At 44.8% G+C, this 19,425-nt stretch overlaps 1 protein-coding gene and 1 long non-coding RNA gene across 2 annotated transcripts in view; one reads left to right on the top strand and one right to left on the bottom strand.

The window, feature by feature from the left end:
• Positions 1 to 19,425, top strand: part of NMNAT2 (nicotinamide nucleotide adenylyltransferase 2) — a 79,304-nt gene that overhangs the window by 24,062 nt on the left and 35,817 nt on the right. The gene's annotated exons all lie outside the window — the stretch shown is intronic.
• On the bottom strand, positions 1,172 to 14,198 carry LOC114817322. The gene is made up of 5 exons (XR_005660902.1): positions 13,921 to 14,198; positions 13,715 to 13,807; positions 11,553 to 11,667; positions 3,840 to 3,952; positions 1,172 to 1,335 (listed from the first exon to the last, which is right to left on the bottom strand). It is a non-coding gene; the product is annotated as an uncharacterized LOC114817322 (long non-coding RNA).

Below are 19,425 nucleotides of genomic sequence, written 5' to 3'. Positions count from 1 at the left end.
AATGACAGATTTTCAATAAATTAGTCTCTGAGCTGCAGCTGGCCTCACCTTCCACAGATCACACAAAGCAAGCAGTGAATGACTCGGGACTGGCACATTTTATTTAATTGGCTCTGCCTGACTGGTTTTCATTATGGAGAAGTTTGCCAGAAACCTCTCTTGATAGATGGCTACCGAGTCATTTCCGGGCCCTGACTCTCAGAGACTCTCGATTCCCTCTGCTTGATAGTACCACATTGGCGTTTTTTACATGAACCTGCCGCCAAGCACTTCATCCGGGACAGTCAGAGATGCATGCGGATGCAGACACTGAAAACTTGATTCCCTGGAGGGTCCTAGCTCACAAACACCAACTTCAAGGGGGTGCGGATGTTCGTTGTCCCTCAAGTTTTCAGTTGTTGGGGGGTGGGTAATGAAACGGGGGATCTGCCCCCTCACAGTGTTTTGGGCTGGAATCCAGTCTCCCTCAATCCCGGATCTCAGACCAGACCTGAGATTCTCCTACCCAGGCTACAGAGATTCAGAATGGATTTTTCTGATTCATTAATTCTTTGGAGCTTGGGCAGGGAATGTGCCTGGTTATTGTTATATTGTACTCTCCCAAGCACTTAGTACAGTGCTTTGCACACAGCAAGCGCTCAATATGACAATGAATGAATGAAGCTTGCCAGCCACACCCTAGCCCCATCCCACTTGATGTCTTCCCTCTCTCCACAGAAGCTCCGGGCCCATACTCAAAATGAAAGAGAAAGCCTAGAGAGGAGGGGTCCTGGCCGGGTAGTGGTCCTGGCCGGGTAGTGGCCCAGGAGTCCACAGCAGACATAACCGAGCTTCAAGCTTTACCCCATCGTGAAGCAGCATGGCCTAGTGGATAGGATAGACTACGGGTCTGGGAATCAGAAAGACCTGGGTTCTAATCCCACCTGTGCCACTTGTCTCCTGGGTCACCCTGGGCAAGTCATTTAACTTCTCTGTGATTAAGTTACCTCATCTGTAAAATGGGGATTAAGACTGTGAGCCCCATGTGGGAAATGGACTATGTCCAAGCTGCTTAGCTTGTATCTACCCCAGTGCTTAGAACGGTGACTGGAATATAGTGACTGGAAAATAGCTAAACATATACCATAAAAACAAAACCAGCCCCTCCCCCCCCCACAAAAAAAACCCAGCTGTCACTGTCATCATAAGGTATATGTCATCATAAGGCCAGAGAATATAATACAGGGCACAAGGTCAGCTGGGTCAGGTCCCCCCCATTCTCTCCCTTGCTTCAGAAATGGTGCTGGGAAGGGCCTGTGCTGAATTTGGCATCTCCAAAAGGTCATCACCTTCCTCCTACACAGGAAGAAAGATTGCTTCAAGTTGAAGATGCAAAACAAGTGGCCCTTGTCATCACAGTAAAACAAGGCTATTACACCTCTGCTCTCTCTCCACTGCATTTAGAAAAAAAAACCACAACCCAGATTTAGTGGTTCTGATCTGCCTTATGCCTGAAAAAGACAGAGTTCACGCTTCTCGAGAGTTACTGGAATTTGGGAAAGAGTGACATCTGGCATTTCCTTTCCAGTGCATTTCTGTGTTCCCATCCTACGTGAAGCCAGAGAGTGATGGATGGATGAGAATATTATTCCAGCAAACTAACGAATCAGATGTTCTGCAGCCCTACATGCTGCTGTTTTCCTTTTCCCCTCCAATTTGTTTGGTGGGTTAAGGGGCAGAGCCTTGCAAAGCAATGGGACCTAGTAGAGAGAGCGCAGGCCTGAGAGTCAGAGGACCTGGGTTCTAATCCTGACTGCCACTAGCCTGCTGTGTGACCTTGGGTAAATCACTTAACTTCCCTGGGCCTCAGTTTCCTCATTTGCAAAATGGGAATTAAATACCTGCTGTTCCTCCTACCTAATCAGTGAGCTCTATGTGTAACAGGGACTGTGTTTTATCTGATTGTGGCTACTCCAGCATTTAGAACAGTGCTTGTCACATACTACATTCTGAACAAATACCACCGTTATTACTATGATTCTATGTGCTCTTCAGAACCTTATAAATGTATTTCCCTTTGGCAATTTGTGATTTTCCCCTACTCCTTCTGGGTCCATATCTGTTAGATAGCTAGGCTCACGGTTCTACTTGCCAAACTAAACAGTGCAATGATATCCACTGAGCGAGAAGGCAAAGTCTTAGTGGAACCCCACAGGACAGATCAGGTGCAGAGGGAGGCATGTTGCTCTCTTGCCTGTTCTCCCGCGCGGTTCCATACAATATCTGGTTCAATTTTACCCCTGGAACAAGATAAACCCTGGATTCTCTTCTTAACAACCCCTGAGCCTAACTTCTAAACCCCAAAGAAAAGCAGTCCCCAGAACATTGGCTAAAATGGCCCCAAATGACTCGGGTTCTGGTTTTACATTCAATGAACTGGTTTCTCAGCTACTCTGGATTCCAGTGTTATAATTTGCTACTGCTCGGGTGCCAATAACACACTCCACGCTATACAAAGCATGCAAAGACACAGCCCTTGCCCTAGAGGCTTGCTGGAGAAGTCAAACTGACAATAAAACAGACAGTAAAACTCAGTCATCAAATATCCTAGATGAGAAGCCATCTCGAATCTCAGCACAGCATCGCAACAGGATTATTTTCAAAGTCACCTGGGTTTTTTTGGACCCTCCCTCAGCAATCAGTCACAGGAAGCTGAATGAGTGATTCACCCTTCTCTCTCCCAGACCGGCAGGGCGATTGTAGGTTGAATTATCCCTTTGTGAGCAAGCAAAAGACCTGAGCTCCTGGCAGAGACCTAGACCTCTCCTTCCTTCCAGTTTCTCCCAACCTAAGTCGGGCAGACTCAGATACACAATCCCTGATGATTATCACAGGAAGGTCATTTTCTACTCTAATGTTCAAAATGTACTTTTACATTTAATCATTAGACAGCTTGATACACCAGGGAGTAAAATCTTCTATGGGATGAATCTGCACAAGGCCACTTCTGGGACCGTTGCCTACACCATTTCAGCATATTTTTCCTGAGAAAACGTCCCATGTATCAAGGACAACATGATAATCCTGGGTTACATATTACACCATTTCTGTGTGAGGGCGACAAGGTGAAGGTACTTCTAATTCACTTCATATTCTGAGCAGGAGTGGCTATGGCATTTTCAGGGCAGTCGAGGAAACTATATTAACAAATACCCACCATTTGGGGGAATAACACTACTGGGTAAAAAGCAGGGTCAGAATAGCACTCGTCAAAGGATTATATTAGTGACCTGTGCAAAATGAGCTCATTCATGGAATAACACTGGTTTCCGTCTAGTGAAGACAAGGGCCTAGAAGCTTTCAGTTTGCAGACTGTAAGTTTCTTGTGGGGCCGGGGGGCGCGGATTGTGAACACCAACACGGAGAAGGAGTGTGGCCTAATGGATAGAGCACAGGCCTGGGAGTCAGAAAGACCACCTGGGTTCTAATCCCAGCTCCCAGCCGCTGAGGCACAGAATAAGGCACAAACATTAACCCTTCTAGGGAACCAATCTGTCCTTAGCGCTGTTAAAGAGTTAATAGCCCTGATCTCCAAGATGGGTCAGACAATGGTCCATTATGTCACCAACAGTATCACCAAAGGAGGCTAAGAGGGTGAGTGTGCTGGATGCCTTTTTTGCATCCAACCTCATGCAAGGTATCCTCCAACATCTTTTACTTTTTCCTCTAGTAATCCATCATGAGCCTGTCATCCAACAGTCTTTAGAAACACTTTCTGAACCCAGTGATATTTTCTACCTGCACAAATTCCTTTGGAAATGAATCCTTCATCCTCCATATCCATGAAACGTTTTACTCACCTTGGACCCTCAGATTCTGGACAGAGCCATTCATTTCACATTTTGGCCTCCAGGCCTGGTGGAAATCCAATACATGGTGAAGTAAACACTCCCTGGATCTTTTCCTCCACCAACTGGAAGCAGAAAATCACAAATCAATCATGTAAAAATCCTCTTTCTTATCTGTTCAATCTCTCTGGATCTATCACCTGTCTCTTTCTCTCTTTGATTTTATGGGTGTTCCCAACAGGGTGCAGTCTCCTGGGGCAGGGAGCGTGTCCTTTTGGATTAAATTTTGGTTTTTCCGGTGCCATCTCCAGTTCTCCACCCAGGGCTGGTGCTCAGTGAATATTCATCGATGATGATAGGGACGATTATGTTGCCATATCAGTGATCTCCCAGCACTACTCCTCAGGGCTCCCTGGGTAAATGGTTTCCACCTCCTTCCCTAATTACCTTTTGTAACAAAGTCCTGCCACACTGGTGACATTGTAATGCTGAGTGGAAGCATTCTAGTATAAATAACAGTACAAATATAAGAGAAGCAATGTGGCCTTGTGGAAAGCGCATGGGCCTGGGAGTCAGAAGGACCTGGGTTCTATTCCCAGCTTTGCCACTCGTCTGCTCTGTGACTCTGGACAAGTCACTTAATTTCTCTGGGCCTCAGTTACCTCCGTTGGTAAAAAGGGATTAAGACTGTGAACCCATGTGGGACATGAACTGTGTCCAATTTGATTGCCTTGTATATACCGCAGAACTTAGAACAGTGCCTGGCACATGGTAAGTGCTTAACAAATACCATAAAAAAAAAAAGCAGCTTGAACTCTCTGTCCTGTATGGGTGTTCCCTCCAATAAGGGGAACACCTTTACAATCACTTCTTTTTTGTACTACTCCAAAGAGAGCTCTGATACCTCAGTTCTTCTCCCTGCCCCTGCCTCATGCAGTCCAACCCCACCAGCAACATAGGCGTAGACACCATGATGTATACTACGATAGCAAACGTAATAATAGCAATGAAGATATTTACTAAGCATTCACTATGTGCTAAGCTCAGTGCTAAGCGTTGGGTAGATACAAGGGAATCAGATAGGAGAAGCAGCGTGGCTCAGTGGAAAGAGCGCGGGCTTTGGAGTCAGGGTTCATGAGTTCGAATCCCAGCTCTGCCACTTGTCAGCTGTGTGACTGTGGGCAAGTCACTTAACTTCTCTGTGCCTCAGTTCCCTCATCTGTAAAATGGGGATTAAGACTGTGAGCCCCACGTGGGACAACCTGATTCCCCTATGTCTACCCCAGCGCTTAGAACAGTGCTCGGCACATAGTAAGCGCTTAACAAATACCAACATTATTATTATTATTATTATTGGAAGCAGCCCTATTCCTAAGGGGCTCACAGTGAGAGAGGGAGGGAGAAGAGGTAATTAATCCCCGAGTTTACAAATGAAAAACCTGAGGCTCAGAAAAATGAAGTGACTTGCCCAAGGTCACATAGCAGGCAAGTGGCAGAGCAGCTACTAGTCTTCTGATTCCACCCTATGCTCTTTCCACTAGATTAGAGAAGCAGTGTGGCCTAGTGGAAAGAGCGCAGGCTTGGGAGGTGGAGGACTTGAGTGCTAATCCTGATTTTGCAAATTGCTTGCTGTGTAACTTTAGGAAAGTCACTTAACTTCTCTTTGCCTCAGTTTCCACAACTGTAAAATAGGGATTCAGATTCAGATACCTGATCTCTCCTACTTGAATTGAGTCTAGGACAGGGACTGTGTCCAACCTGATTAACTTGCATCTGTCCCAGCACTTAGAAGAGTACTTGACACATAGTAACTGCTTAACAAATATTATAATAATAATAATAGTAATCATACTGTCTACTCTTGTCATACCCTAGCCATGGTTATATGAACACCACTACCCCTACACCCCACCCCCCCAACACTTCTTTGTATTCAACTCATCCTCATTCATTCACACAATTTTGTCTGGAAAAAAAATTATTTGTTTCCAGGGAATGACCCTTTCAAAGAGTTATCTTCATCATATGGACCTTGCCTTTTGGCTAAAACAAACCTTGTGCTGTGGTTAAGCCCTACTGGTCTTGTCCCTTACACAGACTAAATGTTGCTTCATTGTTAAAGGCTGGGGCTGTCTAGGTAATGAGTATAACATCCTGAATTTTCGTACTGCATCTCTGTGCTCACCAAGAAACCAGCATCGGATGGTGATGGAGTCGTGAGGAGCCCCTCTAAAGATTCTGCACTAACCACAGTGATGCTATGGTCTCAGTTTGCCTTAGAAGAACTGGAACTTCTCTGGGCTTTGCTACAGAATTTTGAGCAGAGGGAAAGCGACCATTAGGGACAGTTTTATTTTGTTACAGTTCTAAAGGAGGATATGCTGCACGCTTGAAGAAAGGCAAAAAAAAATAGGTTTGACGAAATTACTGGGTTATTATTCAATTTGTTCCTGCTTGTGTGTTTACAGCTTGAAAACCCAATCTCTGCTTGGGTTTTATTTGAGCAGATAAAGTCCAGGAGTGTTATAGTCAGTAGTTCTCCGTGTATTATTGTATTAGCGTTGTTTTTTTTCTGAATTTAAAAGGAGGTGACGTGGCAAAGCCAGGAGAGGAAGACAGTGGTCTAGATTCTCTCCCTAGCCAATAGCCTTGTAGGATGACAATTTAGAAATTGCCTGGGCCTCAATTTTTCCAATCATAATGTGTGGATAATAAGGCTTGGGTACCTCTTTGCCTTTAGCAAGGATTGGGGCAATACCTATAAATGCTTAAGATCCTTGAAAGAGAGACATTATATAAACTGAATGCATTATTGTTGCATTACGGAGTGGCTGGGTAGCGCTCTTAAAACATGAACCCAAGGTGGAACAAATGGCTTTTTAAGAACTTCATTCGGGTTTACAAAGGATTAAATGATTAAAGGGAATCCAGGTCTGTAGCAGTGAGGGCACAGATCAGGGAACAATGCTAACGATATTCCGGGCCTCTATGTCTTTAATCTCTGCAGGTAAATGTAGGAATGAAATGCTAATGATTAGTTATGACAGTGGCTGTTTACTGAGTCCTGTGACTGTGCTACAAACCAAAAGGGAGTCTACCTGGTAGCTCTGAAGCTTTCCACCTCAGGAGTACAGAAACAACTCCACTGATGAGCAGAGTCAGATTGGTCCATAAATCAAAGGGGCATCTGTCTGGGCAATTTCCTGGTTCTTGGACCCTTTTCCTAGAGCCCCAGCATTCCTGCCTGCAAACAGAACAGACCCCAAGTGGCCACACTGTATTCCTGTTCCTTTCCCTTCCATGCTTTCCCCACCTGCCCCACATCCATCCCTCTAAGAGCAAAGAGGGCTTCTTTTTCTCCATCTCCTTTGGCATCACCAATCCGTGGTAAAAATGATTTTTTTCTCATGGGTGAGGGAGACGGGATACTTAGACCAGAGATGACTAGAGGATAGGCCTCAAGCTATTTTTGATGGCCATCATAGTCCTTGGCTAGCATAAAGGACAGATGCCTGGTCCATTACTTTTAATCATTCAAGAGTTGGCTCTTGAATATGTAGATGGCTAAATATAGCTCTGTACTTTATTTGTGAAGATGATGTTCCTTGCAGTGAAATCCTATCGATGCATGCGAGGGTGGCTGAAAAGGCCAACGTATGACTGGCATGCCTTTTCATGTTGCGTGCACATAAAAATAGTTCTTTGCTGTGCTACTGTGCTTGTCCCATGCAGGACTTATCTGTTTTCAGGTTTGCCTCCTGGTATCGTGATCTTGGCTAGGCTTTTGCTCAAGGAGAGCAACTCCTCTCCTTCTGGGGTGGAAACATATCTACCAACTCTGTTATGCAGCACTCTTCCAAATGCTTACTATAGTGCTCTGCACACAGGAAACACTCAATAAATACAATTGGCTGATTGATTATTGCTGCCCAACAGGCTGATCTAGCTCTGCAGTGGTATCTCAACAGTTCACTGCTCTACTACTTTACTGGACCTTCAGATAATTTATTCTGTCCTCTTGGCTTATGTATTCCCTCATTCAGATCACCACAGCGCAGCCTACTGCATGGTCTAGTAAGCAGCATGAAGACCATGAAGCAGCATGGTCTAGGGGAAGCAACATGGGCCTGGGAGTCAGAGGACCTGGGTTCTAGTTCCACACAGTTGCTTGCTGTGTGACCTTGGGCAAGCCATTTAACTTCTCTGAGCCTCAGTTTCCTCAACTGTAAAATGGGAATTAAATACCTGTCCCCCCTCCTACTTAGACTGTGAGCCCCATGGTGGACAGGGACTGTGTCCAACCTGAATAACTTGCATCTACCCGGCGCTTAGAACAGTGCTTGACACTTAGTAAGCTTAATAAATATAATAATAAGAATAAGACATTATCATCCATTCTCCTCAGAGGTCCTGCCCAGCAAAGCTGAATATAAATACAGCCCAAGGTATATATATATATGCTCAGTTATATATATAAGCACTGCTTCAGGCTGTTGAATTAACTGTATTCCAAGGCCTCTTCTCTTCCTGTCATATGAAGGTTTGTAGATGACGTGAGCGACACTGCTGAAGAAGCTAAGGACAGTGCTTTGCACACAGTAAGCACTCAATAAATACAACTGAATAAATGACTGAATGAAGCTGACTGTGTTTTTGGGTGCAGGCCCAGAACTCATAGTCCTATAGAATACTAGATACTGGACAGCACAATCGCTCAAAATAGAGCAGCACACCAAAGAAGGATGTTACTCAAGCAGAGCACCACACAAAGAAGAGAAGTAATGCCAGGCAGTGAATGGCTTATACAGGTTATTTCCTGGGGGGCCGGGGGTGTCAAATCCTCAGATATCCCTTCAAAACCTCACTGAGGTGCCACAAAAGCTAAGAATCCAAGGGCAGTGTTTGGAGGTCAAGGCCACCATCTTTGTCAGTCTAATCAGATTGCTCAGAATCTTTTCAGAGACACAACATTGTGTAATGAAAAAAAATGGACTTTGGAGTTTGGGGAACCTTATTCTAGTCTCAGCTCTGTCTCTTGTTTGTGGTGTGACCTTGGGCAAGTCACAATCTCAGTTTTCTCATCTTCAAAATGGGAATAATAATACCTGTTTTTCCCTACTTTGTAGGGATTTTGGGTAGACAAAAATAAACTAAATAATGTGAAAACATTGTGGGAATGAAGTGGGATGTAAATCAAAGGCATTAATTAGTCACCCTTCACTTTCAATGAGAATCTTGAGATTAATGAGTAGAATGCTTCAGAAATGGCACCTTTCACTGGGTCTTGAACAGGGAAGAAAATGACAGTGGGAAATAATGTCAGCAGAGGATGAAGGGTAAAGAGAAAAGCAAACATATGGATATGGATGAATCTGCAAACTTGCCTGACCTCCATCAGAGGAATAGTGGAGAATTGGAACTGTGTCCATTAGTTAAATATCTTCTGGGTGCATCGCTGAGAAAGAAGTACATGAAACGATTTGGCAACCAGGAAGTAAAACAGAAAGTATTTGAAAGAAATAGAGGAAAATAAGTATCTAGATGTTATGTTGTCCTGGAGCTAGTCTTTTCTCACAATGAGCCTACAGAAAATATGTTGCCAATATAAAAGGAAACAGTTTTAAGACAGAGATGCAGGAAGTCATTTTGGGAAAAGAACTGCACTTGTTCTGTAAGTACTTACTTTACAAGAATGCCTCTTATTCAGCAATCTCAAAATCCTTTATAAATTCACTACTCTGACAGAATTTCTACTTCTATTCTACTTATGGAGACACTGGGAGCAGAATAGTGAATAATAATAATAATGTTGGCATTTGTTAAGGGCTTACTATGTGAAACAACCTGGCCAAAAGAATCAAGGCCAAGAAAGAAACTCAAATCACGTGATTTGAGCCTGATATTCAGTCTCTCCTGACATGCCCTCTCACCCCAATCCCTCTCATCCTGGGTTCTAAATTTGGACAGGCTCAGAGTCAGGAAGGGGAATTCTGGGTCTCAATCATTCAGGCCCCCAAATGTCCAGTGGGTTTATATGGGCAGAAGAGGAGAATCATGGAATACACCTCAAATTTGCAAACCTTATTTTTACTGTCCATTTTGGCAATCTGAGGTAAAAAGAACTCTTGTAAAAACATGTGAGCAAGGGGGACCTGCTACTGATGACTCTCTGTCAAGAAGATGTTCTTCTAGAAAGGCTTTCTGCCTAAAAGCAGCATGGCCTTAGAGAAAGAGCTCAGGCCTGGGAGTCTGAGTACCTGGGTTCTAATCCAGGCTCTGCTACTTGTATGCTGTGTTACCTTCAGCAAATCACTTCTCTTTCCAGTGCCTCAGTTCCCTCATTTGTAAAATAAGGATTAATAATAATAATGATATTTATTAAGACTAGGAGCTCCATGTGGGACATAGACTATGTCCAACCTGATGATCCTGTATCTACCCCCAGCATTTAGTACAGTGCCTGGCAGGTAGTAAATAAACACCATACGTACCAACTGGGGAGGGAGGAAAATGCTAATGGAAATGTTCAATTACTGCCTCTAGTCTCAGTGACTGATTGATGTTGACAACAGTGGCTGAGCTTTTGAGGGCCCCATTTAAATGAAAGTGTGTTGTTCCCCCTGCCGTTTTGATTTGGTCAGTGATGCTTCAGCCTAAGGGTCAGACTCTCTAATCTCTCCCTTTTTGATATCCAAGCCTTCCTTAATAATAATAATAATAATAATAATAATAATGTTGGTATTTGTTAAGCGCTTACTATGTGCAGAGCACTGTTCTAAGCACTGGGGTAGACATAGGGGAATCAGGTTGTCCCACATGGGGCTCACAGTCTTAATTCCCATTTTACAGATGAGGTAACTGAGGCCCAGAGAAGTTAAGTGACTTGCCCACAGTCACACAGCTGACAAGTGGCAGAGCTGGGATTCGAACTCATGACCTCTGACTCCAAAGCCCGTGCTCTTTCCACTGAGCCACGCTGCTTCTCTAGCCACGCTGCTTCTCTATACTTACGCTTGTGGGTATGAATAGCCTCAGGCCTAAATAGTTTTGCCGATACTTGGGGGTGTGTTTGAAAGCACAATTTTAAATAATACTCTCTCCTCCCAGACCCTTTCATCTGTGCATCTTTAGTGGGTTTCTGGTGCTAATGAGTGTTTCTGACACTCCCATGGAACAGTTATCAATCATACAACTTGCTCACTCTACACCACTCAGCAGAATTGGGCAAAGTCATTGACTGAATAAACTTTATTTAACCTCACCCCCTCTAATGGGCCTGGGCATTAGAGCAGTGACAGAGTTAAAAGATATGGGTCCCTGTCCTCAAGGAGCTTATGACTAGGGGTTAGGGTTAGCTTAAATTGCAGCAGAAGGAACTTAACTTAAGCATTAGAGCAGTAGGCTTTATCAAAGATTTTGAGACCCTGAAAAATATTGCCATGGAAGGATTGGAACTCCTTCTCTAGAAATTGGTGAGGAAAGAGAGATGGCTATCTTGGGAGGATGGTTTCAACACATATATGGCAGAGGTAGGGGAAAGAACTGTATGATCTCTTGAGATCCTATCCAGGCCAAGGAATATATGATTACAGTTCCAGATGCTTTAAAGAACAGAAAATTATAACAGTCCCTGGTCAGAGAATTTCTTTGCCTCTACAGCAGGCTGCTGTCCTCCATATCTTACCCAGAGAATAAGACAATTTCCCTAAGGAACATATGACTTACACTGGCCACTGATCAGGAATACAGTTGCATCGGTCTCATATCCTGCAATTGCAGTTTCCCATTATATAATCCTTTTTAATCCACTTGGTTCTCTGCGAAGAGGACCATCACTGCACTGAAATCAATAATAAAGGAATTACCAGTTTATTCTCTGGATTCCATTAAAGAATATATATGTGAACATGCTCCCCCAAAAAAACGCCTGTACATTAAATAGACAAACAGTTCTGCTACACTGGCCTCTGTTAACACCCCGGGTTCTGCAGCATCTTTCCGAGTCTTATAGTCTATACTTCGAACCTTTGGAAAATGCCAGCATTAGACACTAAAATGATTTTTTAATTATAGTACAAATTTGAGTGAATGGTGAATGAGCTACTTAAGCTATATGGAATTTTAAGAAGAAGCAAAAAATAGCTCAGCACTCTATGCAAAGAGAATTATCTGCTGTATATTGGCTCCAACAAAATAACTAGACTATCCTGGGCGGAGGTGGGAAATTGGTGAGATAAGATAGGAGGGGACTAGATGTTTGAGTGCTTTAAAGCCAAAGTAAGGAGCTTCTGTTTGATGCGGTGGTGGACAGGCAACTACTGGAGGTTCTTGAGGAGTGGGGAAATATGGACTGAATGGTTTTTCAGAAAAAATGATCAGGGCAATAGACTGAAATATGGAGTGGTGTGGGGAGAAACTGGAGTGGGAAGAGCAAGGAGGTCATCCTCCTCAAGAAGACCTGCCCAGCAAGGGGGGTGATGCTGTAGGCAAGAGGGGATAGTGTTTGGACCAACATAGTAGCAGTTTGAATGGAGAGGAAAGGATGCAATTTAAATGATGTCGTGAGGGTAGAACTGACAGGATTTGGTGACAGATTGAATATGTGGGTTGAATGTGAGAGATGAGTCAGGGATAATGCCAAGATTATGGGCTTGGGAGACAGGGAGGATGGCGGTGCTGTCTACAGTGACGGGAATGTCATGGGGAGGGCAGGCTTTTGGTGGGAAAATGAGGACTTCTGTTTTTGACATGTTAAGTTTGAGGTGTTGGCAGAGTACCCAAGTAGAGATGTGCTGAAGGCAGGAGAAAATACAAGCCTGCAAAGATGGAGAGAGAGCTGGGCTGGAGAGGTGTATTTCGGAATCATCCGCATAGAGAGAGTAGTTGAAGCCATGGAAGTGAATAAATTCTCGAAAGGAATGGGTTTACACAGAGAATAGAAGGGGACCCAGGACTGAGACTTGAGGGACTCCCATAGTCAGAGGGTGGGAGACAGAAGAGGAACCCTTGAAAGAACTAAGAATGAGTGGCTAAAGAGATAGGAGGAGATTCAGGAGAGGATAGTGTCAGTGAAGCCAAGGTTAGATAATGTTTCCAGGAAAAGGGGGTGGTTCACAGTGCCTAAGGCAGCTGAGAGGCCAAGGAGGATTAGGATGAAGTAGAGGCCTTTGGATTTAGCAAGAAGGACATCATTGGTGACCTTTGAAAAGTCACCTTCAAAGCCCTACTAAAATCCTATCTCCTCCAAGAGACCTTCTCTGACTAACCTTCATTTCCCCTGTTTGTCCTCTCCCAGAATCATGTATGCATTTAGGTCTGTATCCCTTAAGAACTTTGATACTCACCCCACCCCCACTCCAGAGCATTTACATACAGATCTTTATACTCTGCTGCTTCCCCTACCTGTAATTCCTTTTAATATCTGCCTCCCCAACTAGATTGTAAGCTTCTTGAGGGCAGGGAGCATATCCACCAACAATATTGTACTGAACCCCAAGCACGCAGTATAATGCTCTACACACAGTAAGCACTCAATAAATACCATTGATTGATTGATGGTCACTCTCACATCATACATACCCACTTTTCCCCTGCATACACCTCACCCTCAGCCCCAGACATCTTTGGCACCTCGCTCACATATACATCACAAACTCCTGACTTCCTCTCTCCACACTGCTCTCTTCCTGCAGCTGTTTGTCCTCTGTAGCCTGTACAAAACCCCACAGTGAGCCTCAGGCAGGTCTACAGGTCTACAGACAAGCTCACACTACTACAATTTGTGTTGTCCTCCAGAGTCCAGATAATGCAGAAAGACAGTAGACAAGAATCTAAACCATTTTCTCCTTTCCCCAGGGCTTCTCCCCCACTCCCCACCCAGCTCTCACCTCCTTCGCTGACCGTTTGCATACTCACTAGGAACTTCTTGGACCTCCACCTCAAACGGGTGCCTAGAAATCAGCAATCCATTGAATGTCATCCTTGGAAATTAGCAGAAGTTAGGGTGGGGATCAAGGGTGAATTCTCAATTAGCCACCAACAGTTTGTTAATTATTCAAATGACTATAAAATTATCATTTCATAATGAGCTTACTTTGAAATCAACCAAGCACCACGCTTTGCTGTCCTTTCAACGAAGGAATGGATGATGTCATCAGAGATACAATTCTGTCAAAACACATCTTTCTCCATCGCTTTTTTACACTCCACTCCACTCCACTTCTTCTTCTGGAACTAGGGATTAGAAAGTCTTGAGCATCCGACAGCTCCACTCCCGGGCGAGTTCACTTTCGGGCTGTTGTGACCAGGCAAAGGAATTCCGCTGTGGCACTGGTGACTCTGTTGCAATGGACGTGTAGAGTTTGTAAGAGGCAAACTGCAATTGAAAACAGTATAGGTAGAGGCCTTGAATTAAGTATAGGAAGGTTTTTATTTTTCTGAAAACTTTCTCCTGTAGCCCCTTTCCCTATAAAATTGCCAGTGTAAATTGGGGATTATTGAGGTTATTGGAAAATCCATCCCTGGCAGGGACTACCATTTTTCCCGGTGTGTAGAGTTTGGGGAGACTTACAGACACTTCTCACAGAGGCACTGCACTGCTCCCGCCCCAACACTTCACCTTTCTCTGTGTTTCAGGCCCTCTTTCATCTGCTCCCAGACCCATCCTTAACCCAAATAAACCCCAGGACGCAAGGTACCCACCCCAACTTCTGCCACCACCTGGAGACAGCAACTCAGCAAAATGCTGAACTCAGGTGATTTCAGTAGAGAAGAATCATGGAATACACCTCAAACTTGCAAACCTTATTTTTACTGCCCATCTTGGCAATCTGAGGTAATAAGAACCCTTGTAAAAACGTGAGCAAGGGGGAGCTGCTACTGATGAATCTCTGTCAAGAAGGTGTTCTTCTAGAAAGCCTTTCTGCCTAGAAGCAGCACGGCCTTATAGAAAGAGCACAGGCTTGGGAGTCTGAGTACCTAGGTTCTCATCCAGGCTCTGCTACTTGTCTGCTGTGTTACCTTCAGCAAATCTCTTCCCTAATGAATACAGTTAAGCTTTGCTGAAAGGTTCCGCTCCTGGGCTTGATGGAAATATTTCCACGGCAGGAAATGATGAAGATAATGGCAACATTAATAAATCAGCAGTGGGGAAGCAACAAGATCAGCAGCACGTCACAGAAACGGCCAAGGGACCTGTGTTGCAGGAGTGTATGGAAATCCAAATGCTTCCTGTCCCAACCCACAGTGGTTAGGGATAAAGGAGGCTGACAAGGGGGCTATCGTGTGGAGCTATGCCTCCTGTTTGGGGCCTTTAATCACTGTCACCCATTAAACAATACAGGAAGTCCCAGGGACAGGGCATTGTTATTCCATAAATTATTCTTTATTTTGAGTAGGAGTTAGAGCTTATTTCTTAGATCCGTTCATCAGTTACAATCAGCTATGGTGTTCTTGCCTTCTTCTAGGGTTAGCTTCTTCATGCCTTCTTCCTTTGCAGGGGTTACAGATAAAGCACAGATGCAGTCTTACACCTGCTTATTGACTGTGATTTGAAATGCCCAGAAAACTGCTGCCACATGTAATTATAAACAAGGAGAAACGTATATGGAATATCCATTGAGTTGAAGGGCAGTCTTAAGGCTTGAGAAGCAGCATGGCTTAGTGGATAGAACACGGGCCTGGGAATTAGATGGATCTGGGTTCTAATCCCAGCTCTACCACTTGTCTGCCGTGTGACCTGGACAAGTCACTTAACTTCTCGGGGCCTCAGTTACCTCATCTGTAAAATGGGGATTAAGACTGTGAGCCCTATGTGAGTCATGGATTGTGTCCAACCTAATTATCTTGCAACTACCTCAGTGCTTTGTACAGTGCCTGGCACATGGTAAGCACTTAACAAATACTACTTAAACAAAGAATAACATTCTAAGCTATTTGGAGATCTCTGACTAGCTGTTCTACACCTCTCCAGAGAACAAGATAAGAAGAAATGGGCCTAAACTGCAGCATGGGGGATTTGGATTGGAGATAAGGAAGGATTTCCTGACCTTGATGCTTGTCAGAGACTAGATAGGATTATCGAATAGGGTCTGTAAAATTTCCTTGTCTGGAGATCTTTAAAAATATGCAGCATGCCTCATCTGGCTGGGATGTTTTAAATTTGATCCTAAAGGCAGAAGAAAATGTTATACAATCTATTAAACTCCCTTTCAGCCCTGATTTGGTCATGCTATGAAATTCATACTGGAATCTCTCTAGCTATCCACCAAGTGCAGCCTCCGCTGGGGTGAGAAGGAGCAACTGTTTTTAACCACATGCAACAATTTAGGACTAGAAGTGGATAGGTTATTTCATCTAGGTAGGAGTAACAGTAATTACAACGGAACAATAATGAGTTTAAAATGGACAACTGTGATACCCTCCCCTCCTCTCCCTCTCTCCCCATCTATCTAGAGGCTATGGAAATTTGACAAGAAAAACAAAAGGCAAACTTCAGCATTCCGTTGTCCCTTCTCTCTCTCTCTTCCACAAAACCAGGACCTCACTTTGTATTTGGCCTTTACACACAATCAACCAATTGAGGTTTTACTGTGTGCAGAGAACTGCAAGCCTGTCATTGGATAGGGATTGTCTCTATCTGTTGCAGAATTGTACATTCCAAGCGCTTAGTACAGTGCTCTGCATATAGTAAGCGCTCAGTAAATACTATCGAATGAATGCATGAACTGCATTAAAGGTTTGGGAGAGTACAGTGCAACAGACTTGACAAACAAGTTCCCTGATCACCAAGACTTTATAGTCTAGAGGAGGAGATAGACATTAATATAAATAAATTATGAATATGCACATATGTACCATCTCACCACTGTGAGTTCAAGAGCCCAGGGCAAGTTTGCAGGTCCTGCCATCTGAAAGTATACTCACAATTGTCTTTGGTCTTTGTGGATTTTATCTTAAAATTTACCTTTCCTCTAATTCAAAATTGAGAGCAGTGCCTTCCTCCTGGGCCACTTCTTCCTTTATGACTTGAGTATTAACATATGGAGTATTCAGTGTCAATCTCATCAACATTTTGTATTATTTAATTATGAATTGCAGCCTGGGCTGTAATTTGCGGGAGATCTTAGACAGAATAGAGCTGCACTGTGCTGGTCCGCAAAACCCTTAGGATGGGGGCAGTGGAGAAGAGGCACGGGAGGACATGAAATGGGTGTTGCTGGGAGAACAGCCCTGGAAATTCAAAAATTTTAAATATGGGGTCATCCGAGAAGGGGCACAGGTGGGTGTAAAATGGGTGTTGCTGCCAGATGAGCACCAGTCAATCAAAGAGAGCAAGAGGCAGGGCTAGAAGTGGCCCAAGGGCCCAGGCGGAGCCAACAATACCTGAGGGGAGCGTGGCTGCCCCCGTGCCATGGCAGCATTGAGGGCTGCAGGAGGGGCCGTTCCTTCACCAGAGTGGGCCTGGGCTGTCTCTGGACAGGAGCGGAGGCCCCGAGGGAAAGCCCGCTTGCTTTCCATTCAGGAAAAAGCTCTCTGTTGACATTCCAGGGCGGCCATTTCCCCTGCCAAGGTCCAGCCAGGCCCTGACCAGGTCGCCGGGCTTCCAGGCTGGCTCCCTCGCCTTCCTCCATGGCCAAGGTGGCCGATCCCCATCTTGCCAGGCTTGGCCGCCCCCTCGGGCATCTTCCTCACTCTCCCATCCCCAGCCTGTCCCGGGATGTTCCCAGTCGAAGCCCAGGTGGGGAATGGGAGATGTCAGGCCCCAGGGTGCCTCATGGCCATGTGCCACCTCGCCACAGGCACCTTCCAGGCCAGCGGCCAGGCCGCCAGCGCTGCCCTTGGGCGGCCCGGACTCACCTCAGCCCCAGGGGAAGGGACCGGCGCGGAGGGCGGTGCTGGGGAAGAGGCCCATGGCCTCGCTTTCCCCCCAACCAACCTAACAAAAAACCTCCACTTTCATTCATTCATTCAATAATATTTACTGAGCACTTACTATGTGCAGAGCACTGTACTAAGTGCTTGGAATGTACAGTTTGGCAACAGATAGAGGCAATCCCTGCCCAATAACGGGCTCCACTTGCCATGCTTTCCACCATTCCAGGGATCTAAGGCAACATACAAACACAGAAAAGCCCCCCAGTGATGAAGCCAGAAGCAAGTAGTTAGTTAAGGACTGATTCAGTTCACTAACTCCAACTTGTCATGGAATTAGCTCTTGGAGAGGGTAGGATCCTCTGGTCCTGTTTGCTTTTTGTCTTGATATATACTACTACTACTACTAATAGTTGTGGTATTTGTTAAACCCTTACTATGTACCAGGCACTGTACTAAGCACTGGGGTGGATACAAGCAAATTGGGTTGGACACAGTCCCTGACTCACGTGGGGCTTACAGTCTCAAATGCTTACTATGTGCCAGGAACTCTACTAAGCACTGAGGTAGATACAAGATAATCAGGCTGGGCACAGTCTGTGTCCCACGTCGGGTTCACAGTCTTAATCCCCATTTTACAGATTAGGTAACTGAGGCCCAGAGAAATGAAGTGACTTTCCCAAGGTCACAGAGCAGACAAGTGTCAGGGCTGGTATTAAAACCCAGGTCCTTCTGACTCCCAGGCCTGGGCTGTATTTACTAAGCCATGCTGCTTCCCAAGGCACATAGTAAGCCCTAACGAATACCATTAAAAAAGGAACCACGCTGACATTCCTTTAATCTCCACATCTGGGGTGCCCAGATTCCTCCATTTTGTAGCTCCCCCAGAGTTTTTCGAGATCTTGCAACTAGCAAAATGCCCCCTAATAGGAAGCTCTTAGAGTCTTTACTCTCTCATATTTGATCCTCATTTTTTCCTCCTCTTCTTGACATGGGACCCTGTCACATCTACCACTGTGGAGGTGGGGAGGGACAGAGGGACAAACAATAATAATAATAATAATGTTGGTATTTGTTAAGCGCTTACTATGTGCCGAGCACTGTTCTAAGCGCTGGGGTAGACATAGGGGAATCAGGTTGTCCCACGTGGGGCTCACAGTCTTAATCCCCATTTTACAGATGAGGGAACTGAGGCACAGAGAAGTTAAGTGACTTGCCCACAGTCACACAGCCGACAAGTGGCAGAGCTGGGATTTGAACTCATGAGCCCTGACTCCAAAGCCCATGCTCTTTCCACTGAGCCACGCCCTCTCACCTTTTGAGGTGGTATATATCCTCTGTCTCTGCCCTTCCCCACACTACAGCGCTCTGCACATTGTAAGTGCTCAATAAATACTATTGAATGAATGAATGAATGCGCTCCCAAACACCAGGTCCTGGGCATCATAATGGGATAAGAGAATTTTTAAATCCTCCTCCCTTCACTCGTTTTTTAACCTCTCCGGCTGTTGATTATCGAAGATATTTATTAAGCACCTAAAATGTATTTTTCGCTTCTAGTATAGAGGTACAGGAAAAAGAAAACAATCTTTGAGAGGGAAAAAGTATAAACCAAATTAAAATACCCCAACTCCATTAAGAAAAAAAACCAGTCATGGGCTTCTTCATATTTGGCCATGCCAAGGGAGGGGAGCTATTTTTGGAGAACCTGGAACTACTACCACAG

The sequence above is a fragment of the Ornithorhynchus anatinus genome, chromosome 16 (genome assembly GCF_004115215.2).
Source record: "Ornithorhynchus anatinus isolate Pmale09 chromosome 16, mOrnAna1.pri.v4, whole genome shotgun sequence".
NCBI classification, from domain to species: Eukaryota; Metazoa; Chordata; class Mammalia; order Monotremata; family Ornithorhynchidae; genus Ornithorhynchus; species Ornithorhynchus anatinus.
The sequence above is the reverse complement of the archived record's forward strand: the minus strand, read 5'-3'. Positions and strand labels throughout refer to the sequence as shown.